At 45.5% G+C, this 18,511-nt stretch overlaps 1 long non-coding RNA gene across 3 annotated transcripts in view; it reads left to right on the plus strand.

Annotated features, from left to right (window-relative positions):
* LOC139277157 (uncharacterized) overlaps positions 1–9,709 on the plus strand; it is a 34,792-nt gene extending 25,083 nt beyond the window's left edge. For all 3 annotated transcript variants that reach the window (XR_011596043.1, XR_011596044.1, XR_011596042.1), the window contains exons 4-5: positions 8,323–8,482; positions 8,770–9,709. This is a non-coding gene — a long non-coding RNA (uncharacterized lncRNA). The remainder of the gene's footprint in view (positions 1–8,322; positions 8,483–8,769) is intronic.
* Positions 9,710–18,511: the final 8,802 nt, after the last annotated feature.

An 18,511-nucleotide genomic window follows, 5' to 3' on the forward strand; every position in this document is an offset into this window, starting at 1 on the left:
TCCATGCGGTCTCTAAATGTCTGCCATTGCCCATCCACAGTCAACCCCTTAAGTATCATTCGCCAATCTATCCTCGCCAATTCACGCCTCATACCTTCAAAGTTACCCTTCCTTAAGTTCTGGACCATGGTCTCTGAATTAACTGTTTCATTCTCCATCCTAATGCAGAATTCCACCATATTATGGTCACTCTTCCCCAAGGGGCCTCGCACAACGAGATTGCTAATTATTCCTCTCTCATTACACAGCATCCAGTCTAAGATGGCCTCCCCCCTAGTTGGTTCCTCGACATATTGGTCTAGAAAACCATCCCTTATGCTCTCCAGCAAATCCTCCTCTACCGTATTGCTTCCAGTTTGGCTAGCCCAATCTATGTGCATATTAAAGTCACCCATTATAACTGCTGCACCTTTATTGCATGCACCCCTAATGTCCTGTTTGATGCTCTCCCCAACATCACTACTACTGTTTGGAGGTCTGTACACAGCTCCCACTAATGTTTTTTGCCCTTTGGTGTTCTGCAGCTCTACCCATATAGATTCCACATCATCCAAGCTAATGTCCTTCCTAACTATTGCATTAATCTCCTCTTTAACCAGCAATGCTACCCCACCTCCTTTTCCTTTTATTCTATCCTTACGCTAAGGAGATCAAGGGGTATGGAGAGAAAGCAGGAAAGGGGTACTGAGGGAATGATCAGCCATAATCTTATTGAATGGTGGTGCAGATCGAAGGGCCGAATGGTCTACTCCTGCAGCTATTTTCTATGTTTCTATAAGTGCATCAGCACTGTTTTCAGTGCCTGGTCTGTGGCGGATTACAAAATCATAAGCAGATAATATCAGTGCCCATCTTTGGATGCAGGATGAGGCATTGGTGTTTATACCTTTGCTCTCAGAAAACAATGAAATGAGCGGTTTATGGTTTGTTTCAAGCTCAAACCGAAGCCCAAACATGTATTGGTGCATTTTCCTAACCCCATACACGCATGCTAAAGCCTCTTTCTCTACCATACCAAAGGCTCTTTCAGCCTTAGACAAACTTCTGGATGTGTATGCAACTGGTTGGAGTTTACCTGATACATTAGCTTGCTGGAGCACACAACTGACCCCATATGATGAGGCGTCACAGGCCAGCACTACCCGCTTACATGGGTCATAGTGTACCAGTAATTTATTGGAACATAGCAGGTTCCTGACCTTCTCAAAGACTCTGTCTTGAAATTTGCCCCAAACCCAGTCTTTACCCTTTCTCAGCAACATGTACAAGGGCTCTAGCAATGTGCTCAAACTAGATAGAAAGTTACTGAAATAGTTAAGGAGACCCAGGAACGAACGCAGCTCTGTCACACTCTGGGGTCTGGGTGCATTCTTGATGGCCTCTGTCTTCGAGGCGGTGGGTCTGATGCCATCTGCTGCAATTTTTCTCCCTAGGAATTCAACTTCTGGTGCCATGAAAGCGCACTTGAAATGTTTTAGCCTGAGTCCCACTCTGTCCAGATGACATAGAACCTCTGCCAGGTTGTGCAGGTGTTCGGTGACTTCGTGACCGATGATCAGGATGTCATCTTGGTTCTCGGGATGGACTTCAGCAAACTCTTCATGTTTCTCTGAAATTTAGCTGCTGCCGAGCGAATTCCAAAAGGGCACCTGTGGAATATAAACAGCCCTTTGTGCGTGTTGATGCACGTCAGTTTTTCGACGATTTGACCGGCTCCTGTGTCATGTAAGTGGAGGTCAGGTCCAATTTGGTGAACGACTTCTCCCCCCCCCTGCCAGCACTGCAAACAGGTCATCAGCCTTGGGTAACGGGTACTGATGCTGCATCAAGACTCAGTTGATCGTTACCTTGTAGTCACCGCAGATCCTGACCGTGCCATCACTTTTCAACACTGGGACAATTGGACTGGCCCATTCGCTGAACTTAACTGGCGATATGATTCCTTCCCGTTGAAGTCTGTCCAGTTCGATGTCGACCTTCTCCCTCATCATGTACGGAACCACCCGAGCCTTGTGATGGGAAGGCCTAGGTGGATCTGCACCTTGGCTCCATGAAGTTGCCGATGCCTGGTTCGAACAACGAGGGAAACTTGCTCAGCACTTGAGCACATTAAGTGTCATCCACTGAAGATAAGGCTTTAATATTGTTCCAGTTCCATTTAATTTTCTCAAGCCAACTCCTGCCGAACAGCGTTGAGCCATTGCCTGGAATGATCCATAATGATAAATCATGCAAAGGTACGATACCTTTATTGCCGCGCTGCCAATGACTGGTATGAGCTTTTTGGTGTAGGTACGCAGTTTCGCATTGATTGGGCTCAGTTTGGGTCTTTTTGCCTTTTGTCCCACAGCTTTTCGAAAGCCCTTTGGCTCATTATTGACTGACTCGCACCCATGTCCAATTCCATGGATACTGGAAACCCATTTAATTTAACTTCCAGCACTATCGGAGGACTTTTGGTAAAAGAATGTACGCCATACACTTCTTCGTCCTGTACCTTGGGTTGAGTTGCCTGTGCTGCTTGATCCACGCTGGATCGATTATCCTCAGCCAAGTGGTGTGTCGCAGCACGCTTGCTCGGTTGCGGACACTTTCGCTGAAGATGCTCCGTTGTTGCACAGCCTTTGCACACATATTGCTTGAATTGGTATTGATGGGCCCGATGATAGCCCCCGTAACGCCAACAAGGTGAGATTTGATTCACTGTCGATGGCGGATTTTGAGCAGTTACAGGTCGTCATCATCATCATCATAGGCAGTCCCTCGGAATCGAGGAAGACTTGCTTCCACTCCTAAAGTAAGTTCTTTGGTAGCTGAACAGTCCAACACGAGAGCCACAGACCCTGTCACATGTGGGACAGCTATTCGTCAGGGGAAGGGGGGTGGCACTGATTTACCACATGCTCCTTCCACTGCCTGCACCTGACCGCTTCATGCTCGCAGCGTTGCGATTCGAAGAGCTCAACGCCCTCCCAGATGCACTTTCTCCATTTAGGGCGGTCTTCGGCCAGGGTCTCCCAGGCGTCAGTGGTGATGTCACGCTTCACCAGGGAGGCTTTGAGGGTGTCCTTGTAACGGTTCCACTGCCCACCTTTGGCTCAGTTGCCAGGAAGGAGCTCCGCATAGAGCAGTTGCTTGGGGAGTCTCGTGTCTGGCATGCGAACTAAGTGGCCTGCCCAGCGAAGCTGATCAAATGTGATTAGTGCTTCAATGCTGGGGATGTAAGCCTGGGCAAGGACACTGATGTTGGTGCGTCTGTCCTCCCAGGGGATTTGCAGGATCTTGTGGAGACATCGTTAGTGATATATCTCCAGCGACTTGATGTGTCTTCTGTAAGTCATCCATGCCTCTGATCCATACAGGAGGGCGGGTATTACTACAGCCCTGTAGACCATGAGCTTGGTGGTAGGTTTGGGGGCCTGGTCTTCGAATACTCTTTTCCTCAGACGTTCAAAGGCTGCACTGGCGCACTGGAGGCAATGTTGAATCTCCGCATCAATGTCTGCCTTTGTTGACAAGAGGCTCCCGATGTATGGGAAGTGGTCCACGTTGTCGAGAGTCACGCGTGAATCTTGATGACTGGGGGGCAGTGCTGTGCGGCGAGAACAGGCTGGTGGAGGACCTTTGGCTTATGGAATGTCAAGTGTAAGGCCCATGCTTTCATATGCCTCAGTGAATACATCGACTATATCCTGGAGTTCAGCCTCAGAATGTGCGCAGATGCAGGCATCGTCCACGTACTGCAGTTCAATGACAGAGGTTTGGGTGGCCTTGGACCTGGTCTGGAGGTGGCGTAGGTTAAACAGCTTCCCACTGGTTCTGTAGTTTAGTTCCATTCCAGTGGGGAGCTTGTTGACAGTGAGGTAGAGCATGGAAGTGAGGAAGATTGAGAAGAGGGTTGGAGCGATGACGCAGTCCTGTTTGACCCCGGTTCGGACGTGGAATGGGTCTGTAACCGATACACTGGTAAGGATCACGGCCTGCATATCGTCGTGGAGCAGGCGAAGGATGTTGACAAACTTTTGAGGGCACCCACAACGGAGGAGGAAGCTCCATAAGGCCTCACGGTCGACCAGTGTCAAAGGCCTTTGTAAGATCGAAAAGGGCCATGTATAAGGGCTGGCGCTGCTCCCTGCATTTTTCCTGCAACTGTTGTGCTGCAAAGATCATGTCCGTTGTTCCCCGTAGGGAAGAAATCCGCACTGTGACTCCGGGAGGAGCTCCTCGGCTACAGGGAGAAGCCGGTTGAGGAGGACTCTAGCGACAACCTTCCCAGTGGTTGATAGCAGGGAGATTTCCCTGTAGTTGCCGATGTCAGATTTGCTCCCCTTTTTAAAAATGGACACGATCACTGCTTCTCTGAGATCTCCCGGTATGCTCTCCTCCTTCCAGATGAGAGAGATGAGGTCATGTATCCGCGCCAACAGCGCCTCTCCACCATATTTTAGCGCCTCAGCAGGAATTCCATCCGCACCTGTAGCCTTGTTCTTCTTGAGCTGTTTTATGGCTTTGCCTACCTCGTGCAGCGTTGGAGTTTCACAGGTCGTACGAACGCGGACGAGTAGGCCCTGCCATGTGCAGCTCTGCCTGCCGACAATATTATTTTATGCACTGTACTTGTCGGTGAGTTTCGATGCTGGGAAGATATCTGTTTTGAGTTTTCGTCTGTGGACATGCATGCCTGAGCGATCGTGACTAGAGATTCAGCAGCCAGCAGCTTTCGAAGGATGACCTCTTGGCCAATGCCAAGCACGAAAAAGTCCCGCAGCATTTCCTCCAATGTAGCTCCGAAGTTGCACGGCTCAGCGAGACGTCTCAGGTCAGCGACAAATTCCGCCACGTCCTGGCCCTCGGAGCGATTGTGCATGTAGAAATTATATCTCGCCATGGTGATGCTTTCCTTTGGTTTAAAGTGATTCCGAACCAGTGTACACAATTCATCGTAAGTCTTATCCATTGGTCGAGTCAGTGAGTGTAGATTTTTGATAAGGCCATAAATTATTGACCCACAAACGGTGAGGAGAACCGTCCTTAATTGCCGCCATCCACACCAAGGCCGAGAGGCAATACAACGAGAGCCAGAGCAACTCGCAATATCATGGAGAAAACCATTGGAGTGCTGAAGCAACGCTTTAGATGCCTGGACCACTCAGGAGGCGAGCTCCAATACCACCCTGAGCACGTAGCTCAATTCGTGGTGGTGTGCTCCATGCTACACAACTTGGCTACTGGGGCGGGGACAAGAATTGCCTGATGAGTCTGACAGTCCACCTCACCAGAGAGAGGAAGAGGAGGACAAGGAGGCGGACGCTGACATCGGCCCAGACAATCAGGCTGATGCTGAAGCCATGCCCCCGACCCCTGTAGACTGCATGAAAGGGCCCATGGTGGCATGATAGCTGCAAGAGCCTTACATCAGGAGCTCATCAATGATCGCTTTGCCTGAAGGAACGTTGGTGTTATTTACAAGGCTGACACAGTACTGGGTGTGCAGGTCATACATCAATGGTGGGCATCACTTTGATGACTGTTAAAGTTTAAGTTGTTTGAAGTTAATTGTGATTATACCTTTTGATGTAAAGGAATCACTAGCATGTAATGGTGCAGCTATCTGAGCCAATGAGCTACAAGGTTTTGTTAAATAAAAAACATTTAAACCAAACATTAGTCTGAAATCATCAGTATTCCTGTGCAAGCCAACCCTTTCCCCTCCCCCCCCACTCACACCCCGCTTCTCCTCCCCACCTCTACCCCTTCCCCTCCCCCTCCTGACTCCAAGCCACCTGGCCAAGGAGGTCCTCAGGCGTTGCTTCATTGCGGGGGGGTGGGGGGCGATGGCCGAACCGCTGCTTGGACAGATACGGGAGAGGACGGTCCCGAGGTGGGAACGTGCTCCGAGCCAGAAGCAAGATGTCGCTCCTGGCTCTCATGTGAGGTTGGCAATGGGGGTGCGGCACCTTGGGGTGCAGTGCGGCGCTCTGGGACCACTGGGAGCCCTCTGCCACCAGTGTTCCTGGCTACCAGCTCTAGGGCCTCCTCCATCCCTTCCATGTTATATCTTATTTGTTGGACAAAAACTCAGTGCCAACTATATTCATGGTGTTTAGTAAGTTTTTTCCGACTGGTGAATCTCCGTCGTTCCTCCCACAACAGCCAGACAAGAACACACCACAGCCACACATGCTTCCAGTGCATCTGAGCTCCCTCTCTCTCTGTCTCCTCTTCTGCGCATGTCATGATGACCCTTGACCTCCTGAATCGCGGGAATCAAGCCGTTGCTAAGGACGGCCACACTTTACGGCAAAAGGTCAAAAAGATTTTACGCTACCGTCCATTCGATATCGCTCGCAGTAACACCCATTTTCAAAAATGTAAACTAGGTGTTTTGAGAATGGGCGAGAAGCCGGCGATCTGAAAAACATTTTTTAATGCCCATGCCGGAAATAACGCCCATTTTGGGGCAAAAAGCACAAAAGTGGAGGTTCCCGCCCTTGGCCTTTTAAAAAGAAACTTCAAAGCTTTGCATATTATTTCATCAGTTCCTAAACTAGAAAACCCAATTTATAAAATGGAAAGAAATGCAGTTTTGATTTATTTTTTCTGAGATACTTATAACTGTCGTACAGTACGGTTTATTTTAAAGGTATTTACCACCTGTAATGTTCGACTGACCAGGGGGAGACTTGATGCCTCTCATTGGAAGCATTTTTCACTCAATTACATAGTCTGCGCTCTCCATTGTTACCAGTTATCCCAGCAGCTGTTTACTGTATAGGTTATAGCTCACCGCCACCTTTTCCTGGCTCTACATGCTGTTAACAGCTACACGCATGGGCGTGCTTTGGAGAGGGCAGTGAGAGGAGTGGCAATGTCCAAAATCGCTGACCGTGTGTCGTGACATCACGCATCTGGTAATTAAAATAATTGCGGTGAGCGCAGGCAACGGCAGTGTTGCCAACCTGCCCAATTTGGCGGCGGCCATATTCCACGATTCTTTAAAACTGGTCATAATGGCCGACGCTAAAAGTTTGAACTTTGAGGCCCTAAAGATTTGCTCTTGTGATATCTTCTTTATGACATAATAAATGCACAGACTACAAGATGGCTCTACTGAAAGGGTCAGGTGATCTACACATGACCCTTTTATTATTATACATCAGCAGCTGCATTACCACTATAGTCCACTAGGTGTAGCAGTAATCAACTATATTACACTTCTCCCTCCTTAATGAAGAAGTAATTATAACAAAATAATCATTATACATAACTTGCATGGTTATACATAAAAGATATGGGGCTAGAACCTCCATTTTTGTGCTCATTGCCCAAAAATGGGCGTTATTTCCAGCATGGATGTTAAAAAAGGATTTTCAGATTGGCAGATTCTCACCCATTCTCAAAACACCTAGTTTACATTTTTGAAAATGGGCATTACCGCGAGCGATATCAAATGGGCGGTAGCGTTAAATTTTTTTGACCTTCTGCCGTAAAGTGTGGCCGTCCTTAACAACGGCATGGCAACATCGATTCCCGCGATTCAGGAGGTCAAGGGTCACCATGACATGCGCAGAAGAGGAGACAGAGAGAGAGGGAGCTCAGAGGGAATGAAGGTGTGGCTGGGTGTGGTATGGCTGCTTTGGGAGGAAGGAGGAAGACTTTAAAGCTTCACAGCCAGTAAGCAAACAAAAATTAGCTGTTACCAGCCACATATTTGACTGAATTTTCCCTATATAATGGAAAGAGGGGAGGAGGCATCACAGCACTCTGTGGAGGCTGATGCTGGAGAGAGCAGTGAGGTGCGAGAGGAGCACATTGGAGGCTGCAAAAGAGCCAGGAGGTTCTCGGACGAGGCAAATGCCTCCCTCCTGCAGGAGGTCAAGTTACGCTGGGGTGATTTGACACAGGGAGGGCGTGGAAAGCCCACCCCAAAGGCCTACCAGAGGATATGGACCGAGATAGCAGAGGTGGTCTCGTCGGCGGCCAACGAGGTGCGTGACAGCAACCAATGCCGCAAACGATGGAACGACCTTGTAGGATCCGCAAAAGTAAATATTACATTGATTTACATGTACTTAGATATTTATATAATTTGATTTGTAACAGTCATGAGTGACTATCAGTAGATGTGAGGTCTTGCACTTTTAGCGGGAATGTTTTACTCAAAGCCTGCGGTCACGGTGTACGTCTTTAGGTAAAGAATGATAATAATCATAATAATCATGATTACATCTGTCGATTGTTTGTTGTATCAGTCTCTGTGACAGTACCTAGCAATGATATCAGCAATGATCTCATGCCATGTCGTCCTGTCACCTTTTACAGAAGAAGCTATCAACGATGAGGTCCGTGAAGAATCTATCAATGATGGGGGGGCCACCAGTCACCAGCGACATCACTGAGATATAGGAAAGAGTGCTCACACTCGTGGGGAAGCACCCGCGGATCGCCACGGATGCATCTGCAGATTCTGAAGTGATGCCACGTGAGTAAAACTTACATCATTGCATCATGTAAAGTCTATAGATGCCACACCCACTCATATCCGAACAATCATATATGATAGATGTTTTTTAAAAGTTTCGTAGAAATAATGCTGGCCTAATGAAAATCATTGCAATGCACAATGTGTTGATGGTCATGAAATGTGATGTCTGCGATGATTTTGAGAGTGGTGGTGCTTTTGTTGTGCATATGCTGTGTGTAGCGCTGGACTCACCTTGTCACCCTAGCACCCCCTTCTCCTCTAATAACCTCATTTGTGTTTTGCAGCTCAGCCAGAAGCACGGCCCTAGGCAAGACCACAGAGGCCAGAAGGTGGGGCAGGAGTCAGCAGACGATCCTACTACATCTGGTGCTGAGGAGCTCCGATTCTCGTCCGTCAATCCGCTGGGTCTGTTCTCGATGGCTGAGAGCGCGAACTTTGAAGACCCTGCATCACCACGCTCCAGAAGCAATTCCACCCCAAGGCCATCTAGTGGTCCTTCGGTCATTCCCGCTTCCACTCTGGAGGTACCGGCCCCAAGCTCCTCTCCACAGGGCACACCATTTGTCCCCAGGATGGCGCCGACCCCGCTGAGGCCTCATGGGCGTGGCAGGTCTGTTACACGAGCACGACATGACAGCGGAGAGATGATACAGTTGTCCAGGAGGACTGTAGACCTTGATGACCAGCTCATCGAAGCATTAGGGGTCATATCCCGACAGCTGGCCACCATGACCGAGTACATTCCACGCATGGCGGAGTCCCTGGATGCGATAGCCAGGAACACTGCTGCCACAGGCCTCCCAGTGGTCCCCGAATGCGGCACTCCACCCCTAGGTTCCACACCACCACTGCGAACGACAGATGAGAGCAAGGACCAAGATCCTGCTTCTGCATCAGAGAATGTTGCCCCCTCGGCAGCCCCCGCTCCCGTACCCGTGTAACGACTGCAGCTGTCTTCATCCCCCCAATGAGGTACCGCCTGAGGAGCTCCTCGGCCAGGCGCCGTAGAGCGAAGAGGGGAATGGGTAGAGGTGGGGAGAAGGAGAGGGGGGAGGAAAGTTAGGTGCATGTGCGCAGGTGATGGCTGTGTTATATCTCCATCTGGGTGTATGCAATTTGTTGCAATGTCTGGGGGCTGGGGACCACACTCCTGCTTTGCCTTTGTATTCTGTGTTGCTGGACAAGTTGAACATGTGATTTATGTCAATAGTGGAAAAAGTGGGATGTGGGCGGGGATTGGGTGTTATTGGCTGTGATACTTATGATTTCACACCAATGTTGGTATTAAACTTTTGTTATTGAACATAACCTTGTTGCGCATTGTCTCAGATAGCTGGACCATTACACACTGGTGATTCCTTACCATGAAAGGGTTAAATACAACTTAACCTCAATCAACGTAAACTTTAACTAGCACCAAGGTGAAGGGCACCATTGATGTCTGAGCTGCTCACACACAGCAGTGTGTCAGCGTTGTCACTCACATCAGCGCTCTTTCAGGCAAATCTTTCCGATATCAGCTCCTCATGTAAGAGTGAGATTTAACAAATGCCAGCCACACTGCTGGCATTCATTCCGGTTAGTTCCACTTTGTGTGGGTGATTTTTTGAGCGAGCAATATTCTGGGTGATAGGTGTGCGAGGTAGTGAAATTGACGACGGGCGATCTCCATGGCCGCTAGTTTGGGTAAATATGCTCTTTACGATAAAAAACAGTGGGCGGGCATTCATATTGAATCTTGGTGTTAATTACATGCGGAAAGTAACACTCATCGATATTATTGGTGTTGATTTCGCCCATTCTGCTGATTCCGCCCAAAAAAAGTGGGCAGGCTATAATATTTTTTCCGGCATTAAGCACATGGGGAAAGTAACGCTCGGCAATAAGTCTCCTAAAAAAGCCCGTCAGTTTCCATTTTGTGCCAAATGGCCGTTATATGTCATTTTAGCGGTAAAATGGGCGTTAAGTGGGTGTTAAGCATACAAAAAAAGTGGAGGTTCTAGCCCATGGACTTTTTTTGCCATATTTACAATCAAACTGAATCACTGGCTTTCTGTTTCGAAGAGGTTCGCTCTCAAATAGAACTTTCCAAACTTGGTGTCAAGCTTAGACTCATTCTAGGATGAGCCTGAGGAGAGTTTTTCTCCAAGGGATGCCCTTGATCGACATTTGAACTCTCTACAACTTCAGACTGTTTGTCTGCCTCACTCGGACTCAGACTTAAATTTTGCTTTCTCTTTGACTTGTTTCTAGTACATCTGATATAGGATTTTCTACTGGTACTCTACTTGTAACAAGATTATCTGACTCATCAGATATAATCGAATCATTCCAACTTTCAGCTCCTTCCACATCTGTAGGTAAAATATGATCAATGTGAACAAACATAACCTGTCCATGATCAAATATCTTGTTCAAATATGTACGAAAACCATATATCTTCACCACTCTTCCTGGTACTCACCTTAACTATTTATGGTGATGGTTCTTCATTCTAACCTTTTGATTCAATTGCATACTTCTCTCTCTTATTCTACCTCTATCATGATTCTCTTTCTGTCTTAATTGTTTCTCTTCTACTGACTGTGCCAAGTTTGGCTTTAACAACGTGAACCTGGTTTTGTGGTTGTCGTTTGAGAAATAACCCTGCTGATGTTCTACCAGTAGTTGTATGAGGAGTATTATGATAAGTAATCAGAAAATTTACCAATTTGTGGTCCAACAACAAATGCCATTTCTTTGGATTTTGTGCTCTGTGCACCATTTGAAGGAAGGTAGTACGGTAGAACTATTTCTGCTCATGAACTATGCAAATTCTTCTGAACAAAATTGCGACCCATTATCAGACACAATTTCTGCTGGGAGGCCATATGAAGAAAACAATCTTCGCAAATTGTCGATCGTTTTACTCGTTCTTATTTTCCACATCGGAAGCACCTCTACCATTTTGAATGGCTATCAATCATAATGAACAATTGTTGTCCTAGCTCAGCAAAATCTACATGTAACCTTTGCCACACCATGGCTGATAATGGTACTGATGGTGGTTTCTTGCTTACCAATTGGCATGTTGTATATTGACTCATGATGTACTCTATATCTTTATCTAAACCTAGCCACCATTCAAAACTCTTGGTCAAGGACATTCCCAGTTGCTGGTTATGAAGAAGATCTCCTAATAATTTGGATCTGAACTTATTCGGGATAACCATTCTTACACCCCACATGATACCATCTTTATCCACTAACAATTCATTCCTACGAATGAAGTATGGATGAATATCTTTCTCTGATACCTGGATTGGCCAGCTATTTGCTATGTAATCATACATCTTTGACATAACTGGGTCTCATTTGGTTGCTCTACCAATCTCTTCAGCTGTGACTGGCAGTTCATCAATGTATGAAAAATAAAACACTTTTCCCTATTACGTGTAACATGTGATGGGAATGGCAACCTGGATATAGCATCCGTATTACCATCTGACTTAGGTACAACAACAATAGGTGTAGCCCAATTACTTAGATCCACCTTAGAAATAATGTCTCAGTTTCTAGTTTTTTTGAGCTCTTGCTCAACTTTCTCCTTGAGTGCGTATGGTACGGGATGTGGCTTTCAGTAAACTGGCCTAGCATCCTTCTGTTCTCTGATACTCGCCATGAAGCCCTGGATCAGACTGCTTGTTTCACAGAACACCTTCGGATACTTCTTGATGACATCATTTTTCAATGCAAATCTCATTTCAACATGAAAAATCTCATTCGAATCTAGCTTCAGTGATCCCAACCAATTTCTACCTATCAAGGCAGGCTTGTCTCCTGCCACTACTGAGAGGGGCAAGCTTAGAAACTGATGCTTGTATTTCACTGGTACGGCGATATGTCCTACCACAGGGATTTGCTCTCCTGAGTAACCTCACAGCTCTATCTTCAACTTCTCCATCGGAAAATCACTCAACTTGTCGCGATATAGCGATTCCGGTACTACGCTCACAGATGCACTAGTGTCAATTTCCATGGGTGTCCTGGTTTCTGCATCAGAGAGTTGACTGACAAGCTTAACTGGTTTGATAAACCCATATTTGATCCAGCTTGAGAATGAAACATCAATTTCCATTTGATGTTTTGATGGTAAGATCTTTATATACACAGCTCGCGGTCATCAGACTCCATTTCTGTTCTTTTGTTTCTCAATGGATTGTTTGAGATTAGGAAGCACATTTCACTGATCAGAGAAGTGACCTTTCAGTTGCATTATAAGCAAGTCAACTGATCAGAAATACAGGTCAATCTTTAGTCGCCAAAATTTATCAGTAATTGGTATAACAACACCAAGCTTCTTGAAATATAGCTTTTATTTTCTGTTTCTCTTTGGAGCCGAAACTTCAATGTCATGTTTGTTTATAAAAACGTGGATTGCTCTTTCTACAACTTTCCAGCATGTGTCATCATAAAGGTTTTGATATTACTGCTCCTGGTATTACTGATGGGACCTGAAACTACCCCCAAATCAATTCCTATTCCTAGTAAGTAAATTGTAACTGGTGATAATATTGTGAATAGGTTTTGGCAGATTATCATCGCTGTGATTATTTCCATATCTCCAAGACATTTTTTCAAACCATTAGTGCCCTCAACTGTTTCAGGCTCCATTCCTTTCTCTTCCACAAGAACTCGAAGCATCGCAATGAGTTCCTCATAACACTGTAAAATCATTGTCACTGCAGCCACATTGCCAGTCCACTTCATTTTCTGGACTTGCTTTAGACAACGGCTTGCATTTGGCTTGCTTAAGCTTTCATTTCATTTGTGATGCCGCTTGTGAGCGGAAAACAATACATATAACTGTTCTAGAAGATCAAAAAAATCTTTGAGCAGTGGCTAGACGTTGATACATTTCTCAACAATTAAAGAAAAGTGATGTGAAGAACACCAGGTGTCTAGAGCTATCTTGAATCAAAGATTTCAGAGTCTTGAGCTTTCCGTGCATTTTTCCTGCACCATCCATGCTTTGTCCAATGATGTTATGGACGTCTATTCCATGACACTGCGTAGTTTTCTTAATTTCTTCCTTTAGATTCTCTCCACTTGTGTGAGCACAAGTGAATGCTTTAACAAAGAATTCTAGTGGCTTTACAGCATGTTAATTGGATGCGTTGGCTAGAATCCAAAATTATTGAACATCTGTCTCTCATTTTTACATTGGTGATTATTTTTGACACTAATTTTTTCATACATTTGATCAATGCAAATACATTCCTAGAGCTTAAAAAAAATCATGTCAATGGTCTTCTTCTTCAAATCTATTTTTATCCATTTTGTTTATACACGACTGAGCTGCCGGACGTTATTTTGAGAAAGCTTACAACAATTGTGGTAACTTGCCATTTAATTTCTGATTTCTTCTGAAAGTTGTCATTTCTGTTCTCAAATAAGGGCTACACTCAATTAATACAAGCAGAACTTCCTTGTGGTATTTTATGGAAGAATTCCAATGTTGTTTTGTCCAAATATAATTTTTTGAGAAGTGATCCACTGGGTTCCGGTGATTTCACATTAGCATATGGCCTTTATTCTTCGGGCCTTTCGATATCCCAAACCACATTGAGTTGCAATATTGTGCTTTAGTTGGCCAGACAAACAGCATATATGGTATGCAATTAAGAATGATCTTATTTTTAGTGGGTGGAGATGAGGAAACATTTTATGATTTGGAATGCCAGAAAGAGTGTTGGAAGCAGATTCAATAGCGACTCTCAAAAAGGAAACACATGAAAAGGAAATAAAATTGCCGGGCTATGGGGAAAGAGCAAGGGAGTGGGACTCTGTACCTGCAGGTAAATGATGTAAATAAAACTAAAACAAATTGTGCAACCCCCCCACCCCAGAAGAACTCATGGAAGAGCTGCTCTTCCTTGTCCCTGCTCATGGGCACCAGTGGTGTACATCTTGTTGAATGATCCTACTCAATACCTTTGTTGACTGTGAATTGTCCATCATTCAATTTCTAAGTGAGGGCACTTGGGAGACTTCCTCTGTTCATCATTTATGTGAATCATAAATACATTCTTTATCGTCTCACTTAGAATTTTACTACAATTAGGGAAAAACAAAATTTTCACCCAACAATGTTGTGAATTATATACTAGCACCACAATGTAAATGTCATGTATCCTACATGGCTACTGTTGGTACTACCAGAGGGCACAGCAGTGGGAGACTTGTAGGTTACCTGTACAGGTGTGCCAGGCCTAGTATAAAAGGCAGGCCACCAGGTCTGATCCTCACTCTGGAGTTATCAATAAAGGACTAAGGTCACTACAGTTCAAGTACAACACATTGCCTCGTAGAGTCATTATCAGAGCATCCAAGGACATAACAATTGGCGATGAGATTACGGACTTTCACGTGAAAATGGCTACCCTTGGTACGTTGCAGTAGTTCGCCGATGGTGATGATTGGGACGCCTTTGTGGAGAGGCTAGACCATTTCTTCACAGCAAACAACCTGGCAGGAGACAACCCGGCCACACTGCTGATAAGCGCAGAGCTATCCTGCTAACCAGTTGTGGACCCACTGTCTATGGCCTCGTCAGGGACTTGCTGACACCAGCGAAGACAATGACCAAGACGTACGTGGAGCTCATAACACTGATCCATGAGCAACTCAAGCCCAAGGAGAGCATCCTACACCCACCGACGGCCCGAAGGCCAGGAAATTGCGACATATGCTGCAGACCTCAGGAGGCTGGCGGCACCGTGTGATTTCGGCGAACACCTCACCGAAGCGCTGCGGGGCATTTTTGTCATTGGTATTGATACCCTGCCTCTGATCGGCTCTGCCTCTCAGGTACCTGATGGCAAAAACCACCACGAGCCTGAAAGAGCAATGTATTTATCTCACAACTGAACCACAAATGTAATGCAAACTTGTTTTTCTGGACTTGACTGTATATGAATGAAATGAGCGTCCGGCATAATCTATATGTGGGCGGGGGGAGAATGGAATGGTCAGGGACACACACAAACAGCACCACCAGCACTCTACTGCCAACGAAACACCAACCACTCACCCAAGATTGAAACGACATGCCAAGGGTCAACCAGGTAGAGCTAAGCCCAGAGCATTGTCAATGCAGAGGCCACTTGCACTAAAAGCTTGGGGGAGAGTGATGTCATGTATCCTACATGTATCCTACTGTTTGTACTATCACAAGGTGTGCCACCAGAGGGCACAGTAGTGGGAGACTTGCAGGTTACCTGTACAGGTGTGCCTGGCCTAGTATAAAAGGCAGGCCACCAGGTGTGATCCTCACTCTGGAGTTATCAATAAAGTACTAAGGTCACTTCAGTTCAAGTACAACACATTGCCTCGTGGTGTCATTATCAGAGCATCCAAGGACATAATAGTAAACAAGATCAAAAACAGTGAAATCACTTATCTTTCTTCTTACCCAGTCAAAAAAATTGTACAGATAATTCTTTTAAGTAAAATACAAAGCACAAGAGCTGTAAATATAGTGGCCCATAATTTGTGGTCAGCAAAGGTGTTCGCCCTGGACTCGCAAAATGAAAGACTTACATTTATATAGCGCCTTTCACAACCACTGGACGACTCAAAACGCTTTACAGCCAATGAAGTACTTTTGGAGTATAGTCACTGTTGTAATGTGGGAAACACGGCAGCCAATTTGCACACAGCAAGCTCCCACAAATAGCAATGTGGTAATGACAAGATAATTGTTTCTGGTTATGTTGATTTAGAGATAAATATTGGGATAACTCCCTTGCTCTTCTTCAAAAGAGTGTCATGGGATCTTTTACGTCCACCTGAGAGAGCAGACGGGGCCTCGGTTTAACGTCTCATCTGAAAGACAGCACTTCCTACAGTGCAGCGCTCCATCAGCACTGCACTGGAGGGTCAGCCTAGATTTATGTGCTCAAGTCCCTGGAGTGGGACTTGAACTCACAATCTTCTGACTCAGAGGCAGGTGTGCTACTCACTTTTTAAAAAATGAATGTTTATTGAACATTAACAACATGGTGATCATTTCATTGTGTTATACAAATCCATTCCACCCCTCTGCACAGCTGTTCCTCCAACACATATTAACATTAATACCTGAAGTATAATTTGTCTCCTGCAACATATATTAATCTATTGTACTTTACAAATTGATTATAAAATACTATCTTTAAATTATTTTCTGAATAAAACATCCACAGAGCTAAAATATTGTTTAACTTATACTTAAAATACTCTTTTAGGTTTATTCTCCTCCCCTTAAAAAATAGAGAAGTCCTTCATTGCATATTCACAAATCTAGCCAAACTGAACATTAAATTAATTGTCGCTCCGCTGGACTCGGACAGACTCTCCTGCAATCTCCATCTCAAAATTGAGTCCCACGGGATTCCCATTCTTGCTCTTCGATCCTCACCCAGCAAGAAAACCTCACACATCTGTCGAACATAGCACTTAAAATCCTTTAACTGCAGACATAACACCAGCAAATGGGACAGAGTCTCATCCTACGTCCCACACACTGGCCCAATCTTACATAAGACTATCGTGGTAAAAATCCAGTTATGAGCCGATTTGAAATCCAGTTCAATCCACTCTGGACATTTAAAATTGGCCCAAACTCCCTTCCAAATCCTGCTGAAGTCCAGCTGTGGGCATATACTCTGCCAACACTCCTGACCAACAGGTGTCTTGAATCTCCATTCTCTAAATATCCCATAGAAATCTCGAGTTGTCAAATTGGACCAACTCCTCCCCTTTCTCCAGCAGACAGCTTGGAAAAGCAGGACGTATTACACCTCCTTGGGAGATTTGTGAATTTATTTCTTCCATCTAATCCTGTGGCATTGCCCGCACAATCTTCTCATACATGATCATAATTGCCTTTTCCTCTACCTCCCGATCCTCCTCCCAACCATATCCCTCACCACCGCTTTCGGCAACTAATTACCTCATATAATACATCTTTCACATATATAATGCATATATAAAAACTTGATTAAATAATATCCCTCCTTCAATGTTGACCCACCTGTTCAAAAATAAGGGCTGTTCTAAAAATTCCTCAGCACCTTTGGGCATAAACTGCACATCATCATCATAGGCAGTCCCTCGAAGTGAGGATGACTTGCTTCCACGCCAAAAAGGGATGAGTTCACAGGTGCTTCAATGAAGGACCTAATGTTCCAGATCCCGAATTACATCGTGAAGGGTGGAAAATGCCTTGGATTTTTTTAACGTGTGGTGGCCGTTGCACACCAGCCACCACACGGGCTTGACAGAGTTAGGTCTTGGTCCAGTGGCAAGGATTACCCAAGACTAACTGGAGACCAGCTCTGCTGCATGGACCTAGTGTGCACAGATATCACAGAGTGGGCTGGCCCGTGCTGCCCCTGGGCCCTCGCCTCTTCTGGGTCCCAGATTCACGCCTCTCTTGGGCCCCGATCACTTCACTGTAAAGACTCTTGTCACTCCTTCATCCCTCCTGTTGTGCTTACACACTTTTTAAGGGGTTCACTTATGATGATAGGTTGAGCAGGTTGGGCCTATACTCATTGAAGTTTAGAAGAATGTGAGGTGAAACATACAAGATACTGAGGGGGCTTGACAACCTCTGGGATGGACCTTTCCGCCCACTCAGGAATATCCTCCAAATTCAATAGGTATCATAGTTTAGATAGTAGGAGAGCAGACACCACTCTCACTCTTCCTTGAACTTTCAACCACCTTTATTCACATTTTCCAAAAATCTTTTTATTTTCCGAACCTTCGGTTCCCAATTTAATTGATCCAATTCATCCCTATCCTTCTTGCACCCCATATGCACCCCCAGAAATTCCAAAACCTCCATTATGTTAAAAGGGCTTTCCTCCATTCAGTCCCCCCTACTCCTTTCCGCAACCAGACATTGGGACTTAATATTGTTATGTATGCAACACGATGTAACCAGCATTCTACCGCCACCAGAGGGCATATCTGTTGGACTCCGAAGGGATCCCAGCA

The sequence above is a fragment of the Pristiophorus japonicus genome, chromosome 12, assembly GCF_044704955.1.
Source record: "Pristiophorus japonicus isolate sPriJap1 chromosome 12, sPriJap1.hap1, whole genome shotgun sequence".
NCBI classification, from domain to species: Eukaryota; Metazoa; Chordata; class Chondrichthyes; family Pristiophoridae; genus Pristiophorus; species Pristiophorus japonicus.